We start from the raw sequence: 13780 nt of genomic DNA, 5'->3' as shown, positions 1-13780 counted from the left end.
GGGGCTAAACTAAAACGCTAGAGTGATTACAACAGACGGACGGACTCAGAATTTTACCCTAATGAATAATAATATCACGGTGCGCCTTAACTAATTTTAAATGAAAGGTGCTTACACCTGGGAAGTTTGTGCGGATTCTGAAACTACAATGTTCATAGATGAGAAAAATAAAAAAATCGCAGGACGGATTTTCGAAAAAATCGCGGTCAAAGTTCAAAGTTTTAGCACTTTATTATGTTTTCACGATTTTGCTCGGAAACCCCAAGCCCTATCAAAAGAGGATTAGAGAAAATGTAGCAGTGAAAATTCTCTACAAGATTGACCGTTATTACTTTTTCCTAGGGTTTACCATTTTTGAGATATAGAAGTTCAAACTGGGACAATGCACTAACTGTATCGTATCCTTATAAAACAATGTCATGAAGGGTGCACCTTAACTAACTTTAAACGAAAATTTTTTGCAGTTTCTGAAACAGCCATGTTCATAGATAATAAAAATTCAGAAACAATAAAAATCGCTGGACGGATTTTTAAATCAATCGTGGCCAATGTTTAAATTTTTATGTTAATTTTAGGATTTTGCTTGGAAACGGCAAGTCCTATCAAAATAGGACTAAAGAAAATTTTGTAGGGGATTTTCACTGCTACAACAGATTCTTTAGTCCCATTTCGAAACGACTTTCAGCGTCCAAACAAAGTCCTGAAAACCTAAAAATGTGAACTTTGACCGCGATTTATTTCAAAATCGCTCCAGCGATTTTTTCTTGTTTTGGATTTTTCTCCTCTATGAACATTACTGTTTCAGAATCCGCAAAAACTTCCCAGGTGTAAGCGGGTTTCATTTAAAGCTAGTTAATGTGCACCCTTCTTGACATTGTTTTATAAGGAGACCATACCGTCAGTGCATTGTCCCAATATCTCAAAAATGGTAAAACCTACGAAAATAACATTAAAGTCAATCTAGTAGAGAATATTCACTGCTACAACATTTGTTCCAATTTCATTACAATAGTGTTTGCGGTTTTCAAACAAAATCGTGAAAACATAATAAAGTGCTAAAACTTTGATCTTTGGCCGCGATTTATTTGAAAATCCCTCCGCGATTTATTTGAAAATCCGATTGTACATTGTAGTTTCAGAATCAGCAAAAACTTTCCAGGTATAAGCACCTTTCATTTAAAATTGGTTAAGGCGCATCGTGATATATTTTATAGGAAAACAAGTAAAAAGTATTAGTCGGCTTTGCCGACAGAGACATACCCTGAGCCTATGTGCATTGAAACATTCATCTAGGGACAGATCGAATCGATCGGGACTTTTAAGAATTTTTATTTTTTTCGGTATACATTTCCAAATGATCTTCGAACAGACCCTAAACTGCACTTAGGCAGAAATGTTGATCCTTTGGGAAGGAGGTACTCTAAGGAGTACCGATATGGGCCTTTTTAGAAATTAAACTAAATTTGGGCAAAATATTAGAAGAACCAAAGTTTGTACTAAATTGGTTGCCCCGTTCAAAAGATATCGTGCATATCATTTTAGTGACATTTTATAAATATATGGGGGAAGTATCGGAAGTTGTGGACCGGTATTGCCCATCTTCGAACTTGGACAAAATATGTGAAAGGTCAAATCTTGGACCAAATGGGTTGATCAGTTCGAGAGTTATCGTGCTCTCCAGCAACTACGTCTTTCGGGCTGTTTTCTCAATATATATGGACTTGCCTCTAAAAAAACTTTTACCGTCGTAATCGAGGCGAATGCAGGTTGCTTTAACAGAAGTGATTCGAGAGCAGATCTTAAAGTGAACTTATCCGAAATTTTGTGTGGGGGGTACCCGAAGCAATGGACAAATATAGTATTCGGTAGATGTATAAGGAAGTGTAAAGTATGAACCAACTCGGTTACTCCCTTTAAGAGTTATCCTGCGCACAGTTTTTTCCGAACAGTTTTGAGTTATCATGTGCTCCAGCCGACAGACGGATGGACGGGCATTGCTAAATCAACTCCAAATTGTCTGAAACGTATTTCGTCCAAACATACTCGGGGTTTAAATCATTATTTCGATGAGGCACATTTTGCCCCTATGAAAGTGTATATACCCTCGTTAGCATAAATGCTGGGGGTATAAAAATGTGTTAAACGCACGGAACTGGACGGGTACAAAAGTATATATGGGCTGAAATAGGACACTCTCAGGCATCTTTGTTCTATGCTGTTCCCTAAAAGTTCTAGTCCACTAAATTTTAAATTTCATTAAAATTTTGTACCTGAGGAAAAATCAAATAGCTCACGTGTAAAAGCTACGGTAAAATATTGATACGACTCTTAAAGACAACAATCCTACCTACCTAACAAAAAACAATAATCACAATATATTTTATAGTTTTCGATAAATAGGTATTTATTTCTCCAGAAACTTGCATAAACGACGTATTTTCCAAAATTGCGAAAAAATTGTCGTCATTAGGAGAACACCTTCCAATATTTTGACCTACAGTTTTGGTATTTTTAGTTTCAATATGTTTGCTATCGAAATGTGGAAATTGACAATCGGTGATGACAAAAAATTGGAGTTTTGGCCAGGAAAATCGATTTGTGAACCACTGTGCGCATAGGTGCATAGGTTTGATGCTGGGTTGGCAGCCACTGCCCGAAACACTATGATTTCGGGTCAATCCGGTACGAAAGAAACCGCTGACGTGTGATTATTGTGTTCATGATAATGTTCTTCGGTGGTGGCGGGCAGCAAAGTTCTTGTGGAAGCCAAGTGATTTCAATGAGGAAAATTTAAATACTCAGATGATATAAGGTGAATGAGAATTATTTCCATTGTTGTTGTTGTAGCAACGCAAATATGTTCTTTCGTGTATATCAGTTATCAAACTGGACAGGATTCGTCCAAAAAAATCTCGGGAAATATGAGTGGGGTTAGCAAGTACGGTATTCATACTGTATCTCGGCACCAATGAACGCAAACAAAACGATTCCTGTACCAATCACACAGTGGACAGACTGGTGTATTAGGAAGGCAAGTACTCCTCCTCCGCTTCTTGTGCGATCCTTTCGCAAAACGTTGTAACTATCACAACGTTGCAAGCTACATGTGACAGTGAACTTTGTTTCCTGGATCGCAGCGACCATTAAATCCCCAATTTCGCTGACCTTATTACGGAGACCGTTGAAATTGAATTGCAGGAATGATGCATCTCCGGGCCGTTGAACAACAACTTGTGGTGTTAGATGCTGCGTTTGTTGTTGTTGAGAGACTGAAGAGGGCGTCTCGTATTCCGACGACGACGAAGAGTCGGACGACGATGTTCTGGAGGAACAAGCAGCAACATACCTATCGCTGTGATCCCGGGTGCGACTAAGGCCAGAGCACCGTCGAAAATGCACCCATTCCCTACATCTATTACATCCCACCGGTACTGACTGGTGGATTCGGATCTGGCAAACGGAACAGATCCGTGCTGGCCCGGGGTTCATCTTTATCCCAGCACGGACTAAAAGAGTTCGGAGCAAGCATTCAGGGATACATGGCCGATCTCATGGTAAAAAAATACACGAATTGTTGAGGTGACGGCACCTGGTGAAAGATTCCTCCGAGTCAATCCGGCGGCCGAGGAATTAGCCAAATAAGTTAATCCGTTAGGATGTTATCGTGAGCACCATTTTAGCGAACAATTGTGAACTTTTGTGGGGAAGGTACCGAAAGCGGTGAACTATAGGCCTAATATTTGAAATTAATCTAAGCTTGAACAAAATATTACAAGGAACAGTGTGCACCATCCATCCGAACAGGCAGACAGGGTTAAATCTACTCCAAATTGTGTGGAACGGTAACATATAGTATAAACTTTGAGGTTATAAAAAAGCGCCAAATATGCATTATATACGGAATACTCTTAGCTTTTTAAAACATAGAGGCCATCAGTGTCTATAACTTTGTTAAAGAACGGCGGCGAAAACGCAGATTATATTCACCATCAGAAGGTACCAATAAATAATAAGCAGGAAATATTCTACTGTCTCCATTTCTATTCTACTTTACACACTATCCTTTTTTAACAAAAGTATCGAAGGTCTCCTAATTGGAAAGAATGCTCCTTCTGTGGCTGCCCATTCTAAACTCTAACCTAACCAATCATGTCCGCCCTGCACACCAGCGTACGTAAAAATACTTTAAATAACATTTCCAATCGTTTCGTTTCGTATTTTCCATAGGAACAATACAAAACGAAACATAACCCACGTTGGCCGAGCTCGCTGTTTAGTTTTGTTTTGTTTACATTGGTGAGTGCGAACAAAACGAAAAGCGAAAAGTACTCAACTCCACAAGAGCAGATAGAAAACGGAATAGTACTAAAAACACATGCGAATAAATCAAAAACGTTTGGTGGTTGATAAAATTCACTGTGGTATGCTGATGTTAACTTATAGGGTTGTTCAGCAATTACATGTGTGTGTGTCTGAGTGTGTCACTGACAATACGCACGGCAAACGTTTCCAAAAAACACTTGTCGTTTCGGTGGTGAATGAAACAACTGGACAAAGCATAGCCGAAGTTACATTTCAGCAATCGTACGTTTTCCATCTTTTAAGATTGACAATTTTGTGTTTTTGTTTTGGTTGTGAGAATGAAACGATTCAGAGAAGCTGAAAAGTTGGTGGCTTTGTGTGATTGGTACGGGAATCGTTTTGTTTGTTTCCGTTCATTGCTGCACACCGAAAATTGTGAATTCGATATCCTGGCTATGTACAATACAATATTCGGAAGCGGAGATAAAAATAAGTTATTTTTTAATTCCTCTCTAAATACTTTTATGTTAAATATCTCCTTCCATGCTGCTGTTCTACAAAGTCTCGTGTATTAAGACCTACTTCAGCTCTCCCTAAAAGATTTTCCTCTTTAGCTGGTCTAAATGGATAGCTTCAGCTCAACTATAAAGACTTACTTCAGCTCGTGTTTAAGGACACGCTTCTTGCTTAGAAATACTCGTTCCACTTCACCAATAAAGACTTCTTTCAAATCGACTTTAATGACTCCGTTTAGCTGGTCTCTACAGACTCTCTCACTTTCCTTATAGATATTTTACAAAATATTTAACATTTCTTCACCAAGATAATGTCAATTTAAAGCTGTAAAACTGCTTTAAACCGCAAAATAAATTGTCATAAAATGTGGCAAGTGCATTACTTAACAGAAACTTAAGCGACTTTTACCGCAACCGGTTGTTACTTTCCTGACCATGTTAATCTTTTAAATTGTCCCAGATTTTCACTGGTTGCGTCGGATGGGAAATAGCCAACCATTATTTCTCATTTAATATAACCGACAAAATAAAGTCATAAACTAAACTGACAACAATGCAGTTTTCTTTTGTTTTTTTCTCCACTTTTTCCCACCCGCATGGCACAGCAGCAATACAGCAGCAACTACAACCTCAATAAATGTTCTTACATTTTGACATTAAACAAAACAGCACAAGAGAGAAAGTCAACAGCAACAATGATAACTCGAGCAACAGTCATCGTACAGTGTTCCAAGGAAGAAAGAATAAGTATATGTTAAAATCTGTACAAGTTTCCATATGATTAAATTTTTTACGGCGTAAAAGTATACACAACACATGCATAAACTATAGGTACAGACTGATTCTTAATACCCCGGATTTAATAAACCCACCAGGTCGCAAATGTCAATTCCATAGTGCAAATGTCAAATAAATCCTCATAAAGAAGGATGACCCGGAAAAAAGCTCTAATGCAAACGGCGTTTAAGGGACTGTGTAATGAAAATGCATACACACATTTTCCAAATAGAAGAGGCAAAGTTCCATTATTTTCAATATCAACAGTATTTTATATTTTCAAGTCAATAATATGGTCCCAATTTATTTATCACTAAGTCGAGCAGTTCACAGAGAAATTTTTAATATCCAAAACTCTTTGATATTGCTTTCAGCATCAACTGAGGGGTTCCATGTCAGCTGAAACACATGGGCGTTCGAACCAACAGAGTTGTGCGAGCAAGGTGGATTTGTTACAGCATTGTCAAAGTATTTTTTAATTATTGAAAGCCCCTTAAAACAGTGAATTTCTCATTTTATTTCTTCTTGTACTTTGGGGCCACTGTTAGTGATAAGCAAAGTAAAAAACCGACCAGTATCCTAGAAATTGCAACTTGAGTTTTTGTTTTGTTTTACATAAGCAGAGGACACGTTTCATATTGCTGATGAACAATAACAACAACTTTACAATAATAACAGAGAAAAAACAATAAGAAAAACACTACACCTTTTGTCATGGATTAAAAACCTGCAACTACTCGACATGACGACGAGTGAACTGAATGCAGGAAAATATGACTACAGGTCAGGAGTACAATACCACAAAGAAATAACAACAGCAACAACAAGGCAATGCTTTTACTCTACACCAGGTTATGTGCGAGAATCAATGTTAATTTTTTACTAATTTTAACTTAAATTGGACAAAGATTATGTCTGGATACGTACATATTTCCGTTCTGGTCGATCACTTTTGTTATACTTTATGGTGACCATAAGGCCCCTTTCGACAGCCCAGTCCTCAAAGGTGAAAAGTTTTTCCAAGCAATATCTGAGTTGGGCATTTCTGCTAAATTAACACAACTATGCAGGATAGCATAAACTGCAACAAGGAAAGAACTTTTCCGAGATTTTTAACACCAAACGAGATTTCAGACAAGGTGACAGTATTTTGTGTGACTTATTTAATTGCTGGAAAAGGTCACGCTAGATGCGAATATGGGCTATAGTTAGGTCGATCTGGCATTAATACGTAAGACGTCCAGTATACTCGGACCAACTGTGGACTTTAAAAAAATTTTATTTTGGGGTAGTTGTTGACTGTACGGCACCGTCATAAGTAAAAAAGACAACCTTTGTTTAGAAAAAAGGAGAAGAAAAATATTCGCAAAGAGATGCGACTTTGGTCTTTGGTCCACCTCTCCTCAAACAAGAATAACACACTACCATGCAGTACCCATACTTAACAATCACATGGTTCTATGCACCGGATAGACTAGGAGGAATCTTCACCTCAAAAATTATGAATCTGTGTTCGTATATTTTTCCACCATTGGAGCGGCAATGTATGCCGAAATGTCTGCTTTGAACACTTTTGGTCCGTGTCGGGATAGAAAAGGGCGTTGCGCATTCACCACATGCCAACATCGGTGAGATGTACTGGATGAAGGGAATGGGTGTACTTCCGAGGCTGCTCTGATATAAGCCGCATCCGGCCGCATCATTGTCGTCGTTAGAATACGAGAAACTCCCGTAGTCACCCCAACAACAACAAACTCAGCATCTTACATCACAAGTTGTTGTTCAGCTCCCCGGCAATGCATAATTCTTGCAATTCTATTGCAAAGGTCTCCGCAATATGGTTAGCGAAAGTGTTCATTTTACGAGTCGGGCAAATATCATGGTCGCCGCGATCCAGGATAACGATCACCATCACCTTGCATCGAACAAGAAGTGGGGGAAGGACTTGCCTTCCTTATATGTACAGAGGCGTACAGGGCTGGTACAAGAACAAGAGGAGATTGTCAAAGCTCCCCAGACATCACCAGTGTGGCACCGGGTCCGATAAATGACGTATACTGGCAACCCGTCATTTCGCTTGGCTTAGACAATTTTCCCATCATCGTCTCCGTTAAAAATCAGTTAGTCAGAGAAAAAGCCGATAGGCAAGGGTTAACTGCTTCACAGAGCTTCCCATTCCTTCAGATTGTCGCGTAGCTGACAGCCGGTCGCTACATACCTGCTGGTCGAATACTCGAAATCAGATGAAATTTCCCAGGAGAGGGACAAAACTAGCGAATGAGTGTGATGAGCTTCATCGTACGAAATCTGAAGACCTAATACTTGGGAACTTACTCTTAAAGTCAACTGGGGCTAGTAGGCCAGTATAAGCGGAAAAAGGTGGCTAGACAACTTGAAGCAATGCAACATTGGTACAGGATAAAGTAAATTGAGGGCAACGGTTAAATCGCTCCAGAGCCCGGAAAAGATGGTTTGGTTTGTAGAAAGGCTGTTACTTTTAACGACGTGACGGTAACAGATCCGAAAAGATGCGCGTGTTATTAAACTGGCAATTTATAGAACACCCCGGGAATGATAGAACGAAGAGCAATGTGCTACGCCACCACAATTTCAGATGAGCGATGTTGCCGACGTCATCTGAATGCTAAATCTTTCAAAGCTTTGGGCTCACACAGGATCATAATGGTAATACTTAACCAACTGGATGAACCCGGAGTTGAGTATTTATCAAGTGTCCTCAAACTCTCGTTAGCCACCCATATTGTACCAGAAGTCTAGAAAGTTAGCAGGATGGTCCCGCTACTAAAGACAGGCAAGATCCGCATAGGCGAATCGCTATTGGAGATATCCTTATTTTCGCCTGTGGCTGAGTTTTGGATAATCAACTAAAGGTGTGGACTCCTGTCGTATGTGGAATTCAGAAATATTAAGTTTATAACCCGTATATTGAAAAAGAGGGCTCTCCCAGGCGGTTGATTTCTTTGGAACTGTTTTACCTTTACCACACACACTATTTCCACACACTCCAGACGTCGATGACATTTGTAATAGGTTAAATGTCGGCATAGCTGATTTAGTGCAGGTCTTCTATCTGAGGAATATAAAAATATTGCCGCTAAATGAATGGCGTCCTTATTCCGACCACTAACTACACAAAATGGTCTGGTGTAATGTTCTACAGCATGTTTAAGTAGTCCGCACAAGCCACAGATATTTGCGATCTGAAGAAGGAAGAACCTTCTCACGCCGCTGGCCGACATCACTTGCGTGTCTGACAAAGAAACTTTGCTGATATCTTCTAAGCCCATAGACAATCTATGCTGCGGCAATGTGGTATGCAAATGTTAGCGATACCCAGTGGAAGAATATTTAAACCTGCCAGAAAGCCGTCCTGAGGACTGCAACAGGGATATGTAAAGCTACTGCTGCAAGAAAACTTAATAAGTACTCAAGCAATCTACAAGGATACCTAAAGCCAAGGCTGAAAGAGACCCAAAGCCACGGCTACAAGAGGATATTCAAAGCCACGACCGAAAGAAACCTTAATAAATACTTCAAGGCTAGAGCTGCAAGAGACCTTAACAAGTACTCAAGCAATCTACAAGGATACGCAAAGCTACGGCTGCAAGAGACCTTAATAAGTACTCAATCAATCTACAAGGATATTCAAGGACATGTAGGATACAAGAATATATAAGGGCAAAAGGATATGCAAGAATACAAGGATATGCAAGAATACAAGGATACGCAAGGATACAAGGATATGTAGGGATTACTAGGATTCCCGACTTAGAGACCTGGATAGGAACTCTAAGGATGTCCATGGTTAATCTTTGAATTAACTACTTACCGCAAGAAAGATGTTGTCGCGTTCTAGGTCTTGCACTGACTGTCCTAATCAGAGTTTTGTTCGCCCTCTTTTATACGTGGTGGAGTAACGGGAAATAGTTTACTCGAATTTATTATCACAACAACATAGCAAGTGATCATCTCCACCAATGGCGGTGATGCGTTGGTGCGGTTGTGACAATTCATTGGGATCTTGTAGAGGAGTAACCGTAACTTCTTTACCAAAGTTTGTCACCACAACAACACCACTATTTTTCATTACCACTAAAGGTAGTGATTGGGGTTCCCATGTAGTTTGTATTTATGCCAGCCAGAACAAAAGCAAATAGTTTTGTTATTATTTATTGAGAATGAGGTATAAATATGAACAAAGTGTTAGGAGTGGGCAAAAATGGCCAGCGGGATTTTTGTTGCCCCAAGATTCATTATGTACGTAGCCAGTCGATGTTGCCGAATTTTTGAATCTTGGCACGGAGGAACCGTAGCGAGCTACAAGGATTGCTTTGGCTGGGCCATGTAAATAGGATTTATTAAGATGTCCCAGCTAGAAAGGCACTTAATTGTATACCCCCAAGGGAAGGTCAAAACTGCAATGGACAGACCATGTTGAAGATGTTATCACAAAACATGACATTCAAAATTGAAGGAGTAAAGTAGAAGATCGGCGTGTTTTGAAATCCATTCTTAGCTCGGCTCATGCAACAAAATGTTCTGCTTGAATAAAAATCCATACATGTATATCGCAATAAGACCCTATACATCATATTTCGACAGTCAACCCTCAAAACAAATTTCAATTAATGTCAAATGTTGTCATAACAAATACTCTCGATTCATTTCACCAAACTGACATGACAAATCGACAATACCAGCCAGAATAATCCACAAGTCCGGTATCATCGTGGATGCTGTTGCATGTGCAGCATCACTTCAACATACATAAATAGCAAATGCAACAAAAACAGTACTTGTGAACAAAAACAAAACAAATGCAGGTGAAATGAGAATTATGGCAGCAGCAATGATGCCATGCCACTAACAGCAGCAGGACGGACCGACCGACCATCAATGCATCAACAATAAATAATGCAACAATAGCACTTAACCCATTTTAAACAAAATACCAAGCGATGTGCATGAATGAATGAAGAGTGAGAGTGAGTAAAAGCATCCTAGTTACGCAGCAAACCCTGTGGGTGTTTTTAGTGCAGATGAAGAAAATTCACATAAATTTATTGTTTCGATAGAATGTGTCATAATTTTACCTCGGACAACAACCACACCAGCAAACAAGCCAACAAATTATAACAATAACAAGTTGCATGAAAGTGTTAAAACCAAGAGAACACACACACTCACACACATACAAATAACATATTGTGTCTTACGCACACACATGTTTACCCTGTTTGTTTTTTTTTAATAATAAATGTGTTCCATAAATTTAGCTGACCATAAGCGATAGCACGCCTGGCTATTGTTGCTCAGTTGGTTGGTTATGTATGCAGTTAGCGGTCACTGGGTTAGGTCAGATTGCAATTTTGAAGAATAAAATAAACATTTGCTACAACGCGAAAGTGTTATTATTGCAAGAATGCATTTACAACAAAAATACCATTATTTATCCTGTCCTGGATATTAGAACGTGATTTCATTGAACTGTACATGTTAATTTTGTAGTAGGTGGGAGGATAATTTCATATGAATATTCAACAAAAAAGATTGTATGACCGAAAAATTAGAGAAAGGGGTAAAAAAGTATCAGACAGCTTTGCTGACAAAGATGTATTATCCTCAGCCCACGACTCTACAAAAACTAACTGCTGTAGCAGTGGAACTAAATGTGTTAGGAAAAGAGTCCTATCTTAAAAAAAAAAGTAAAAACGCTAAGTTCGGTAGAGCCGAATGTTACTCTAGGAATGTTTTATTAACCTAGAGAAGATTAAAATATCAAATCTAATCCGTTTCAGCCGTGGTTAAAACATTGAAAATACCGAAAATAGAGAGGTTTTGTTCTATGGGGGCTATATCAAAACGTGGACCTATAGCAAAAAATACAGGCAAAATACGAAATATAACCCTTTTCGGTGCTATAATTAGGCTAAATCCTTGAAAATACCGAAAATTTGGAGGTGTTGTTCTATGGTGGTTATATCAAAACGGTGCGTTCATGTATGCAGAAAAATATATGTTAGACATATGTTTGATCCAAACAAATATATGTTTCGGACTGGTTGCAAACAAATATGGGGGTTATCATGAACGGCAATTCCCCGTGATTTTTTTCACTTTCTCCCTTAAGTTCCAACGGCGGAAAGACAAAACTCAAGGGAAAATTTCATTCATGATAACCCCCTATATGTTTTGCTTTGACGGACGGAAAAAGGAATAACTCCCAAAATAAGTTCCACTTCCAAAATGTACAAGAGGGTCCGTTCATTCCCTCAGGTACATCCTCCGCAACATCTTTGAGCTCTAATCCAAATCCATATTTTAGTCGACAAGTTTATAAGTCCAGGAAGGTCCACAAAATTCTGAAAACCTCTAAATCAGTATACTCAGCGATCCCACAGACTTGTCTTTGCAATTGCTTTTCTCTTGCAGCTCGTATAACATTTTCCACGAAAGGCTGTCTCTTTGTCTGAAACCTCTTTTGGTACAAAACTGTTCGGAGAGGTTCTTGCCTATTTTAACTGAGGATCAAGTGTCAGTTAAAGTTATTTCACAAAGCTGATTGAGCTTTGCGGGGATACCAAATTCAGACATGGCTCTGAATAACTTTGAACTTTGTAATAAATGGTGGACTTGCCAGGTCTAAAGTAGTGCCGCCCAAGAAGAGCGAAGCCACAAATGTAAATGTATTCAAAACATTGACAATTTATGACAGTGTGTTAGTAAGATTGTATGCACGCAAGCTACAAAACAAAATCCAATCAAAACATTTGCTCACTCTTGCACGCTCTTTCTTTGCGTTCGGATCGTATGTGTGTGAATTGCCGAAAATCTTCGTAACCAGCGACAAATGGCCGTTCGGCACTGGTCTAAAGCCGCATTGGTATGGTCCAATTATTTCGTTGACCATAGGCTTTAATCGTTCGCAAAATATCACTGACACTCTCTTGAAGGCAATAGGGAGAAGACTTTTGTCTCTATAGTTAGAGGATACAGTCTTGTCTCCTTTCAGGTACGCGTTCTTCCTCCATGAAGGTGTTAACCAGGTGATGCATACACCTCAGCAGCGCGTCGCCACCGGTTTTGAACAGCTCGGCTAGTAGGCCATCTGGTCCTGCTGCCTTATTATTATATCTTGGCTAGGCGGTATACATTCAATACCATCTTCTGGCATTGGATCTGTGGTACTTTTTTCGTTTTCGATAGTATTGAATACCAACAGTTTGGAAAAATGCTCTTTATAAATCCTGAGCACACTGATTGTATCAGTTACCAAATTACCTTGCTGGTCTCTACAGGAGGATGTGCCTGTACCAAAGTTATCAGTTTGATGTTTCAGTCTTCGGTAGAACTTTGGGACTTTATTCTGGCTCCTGTACATCACGATTTTTTCACATTCTCGCTTTTCCATTTCTTTCTTTTTCCTGTGGAAAAGACGTTTTTCCTCTCTCCTTTTCTCCGAATACCTCTCTCGTGCGCTAAGTATTGCTACTGATTGTAGAGTAGTCCTATATGCCGTACTGACTACTACGTGACTACTATCGACATCACCAACATCAATATGCTTCTATCTCTGAGAGAAAATTTCGTGATGATCCGATCAAAATTCCGACCTGTAGTGTGATTGCAGGAAAAAGGGATGTATTACCGACTATTGCGATATCTCTATTATTTGACCACCTACCAGTGTTGCCGAATTTGCTGATTTATCGTCATTTTGAAGACTTTTTGGCCCAAAATTGAAAAATGACGATTTGACGATTTTATGGTCCAAAATGACGATTTTTCACCTAAGCCAGAAATGCATGAAATAAAAGACGATAACTACATTTTGACCAACGTTTCACGAAAGATTTTAAGGAAAGCAATGTTCCAAACTCGATTTTAGAGCTTTTTAATGTTTTATAGCAATTTCCAGACGGATTGGTTATATTTAGGCACATATCTGGCATATCTAGGTAAATATTTCATAGTTTTTGCCCCACATTCAAATTACATGAGCTGAAAAATTTCGTTTAGTTTTGGTAATGGATGAAAAACTTCATTAAGAAGTTTTCGAGATAAAATATTACTTATATATAGACTGCGGAATCCTATGCAAATGCATATATGGTTAGGATGGTCGTAGCGAAAATCTGATTAGACAGAAACTCGTTTTATTAGTT

General features: G+C 39.0%; 1 protein-coding gene across 1 annotated transcript in view; it reads right to left on the bottom strand.

The window, feature by feature from the left end:
- timeout (circadian regulator timeout) overlaps positions 1-13780 on the bottom strand; it is a 669268-nt gene that overhangs the window by 275089 nt on the left and 380399 nt on the right. The window lies entirely within an intron of this gene.

The sequence above is a fragment of the Musca autumnalis genome, unplaced genomic scaffold (genome assembly GCF_047663935.1).
Source record: "Musca autumnalis isolate F117 unplaced genomic scaffold, ASM4766393v1 scaffold_1, whole genome shotgun sequence".
NCBI lineage: Eukaryota > Metazoa > Arthropoda > Insecta > Diptera > Muscidae > Musca > Musca autumnalis.
Note: the sequence above shows the minus strand (reverse complement) of the source record. Positions and strands in the feature narration are given on the sequence as shown.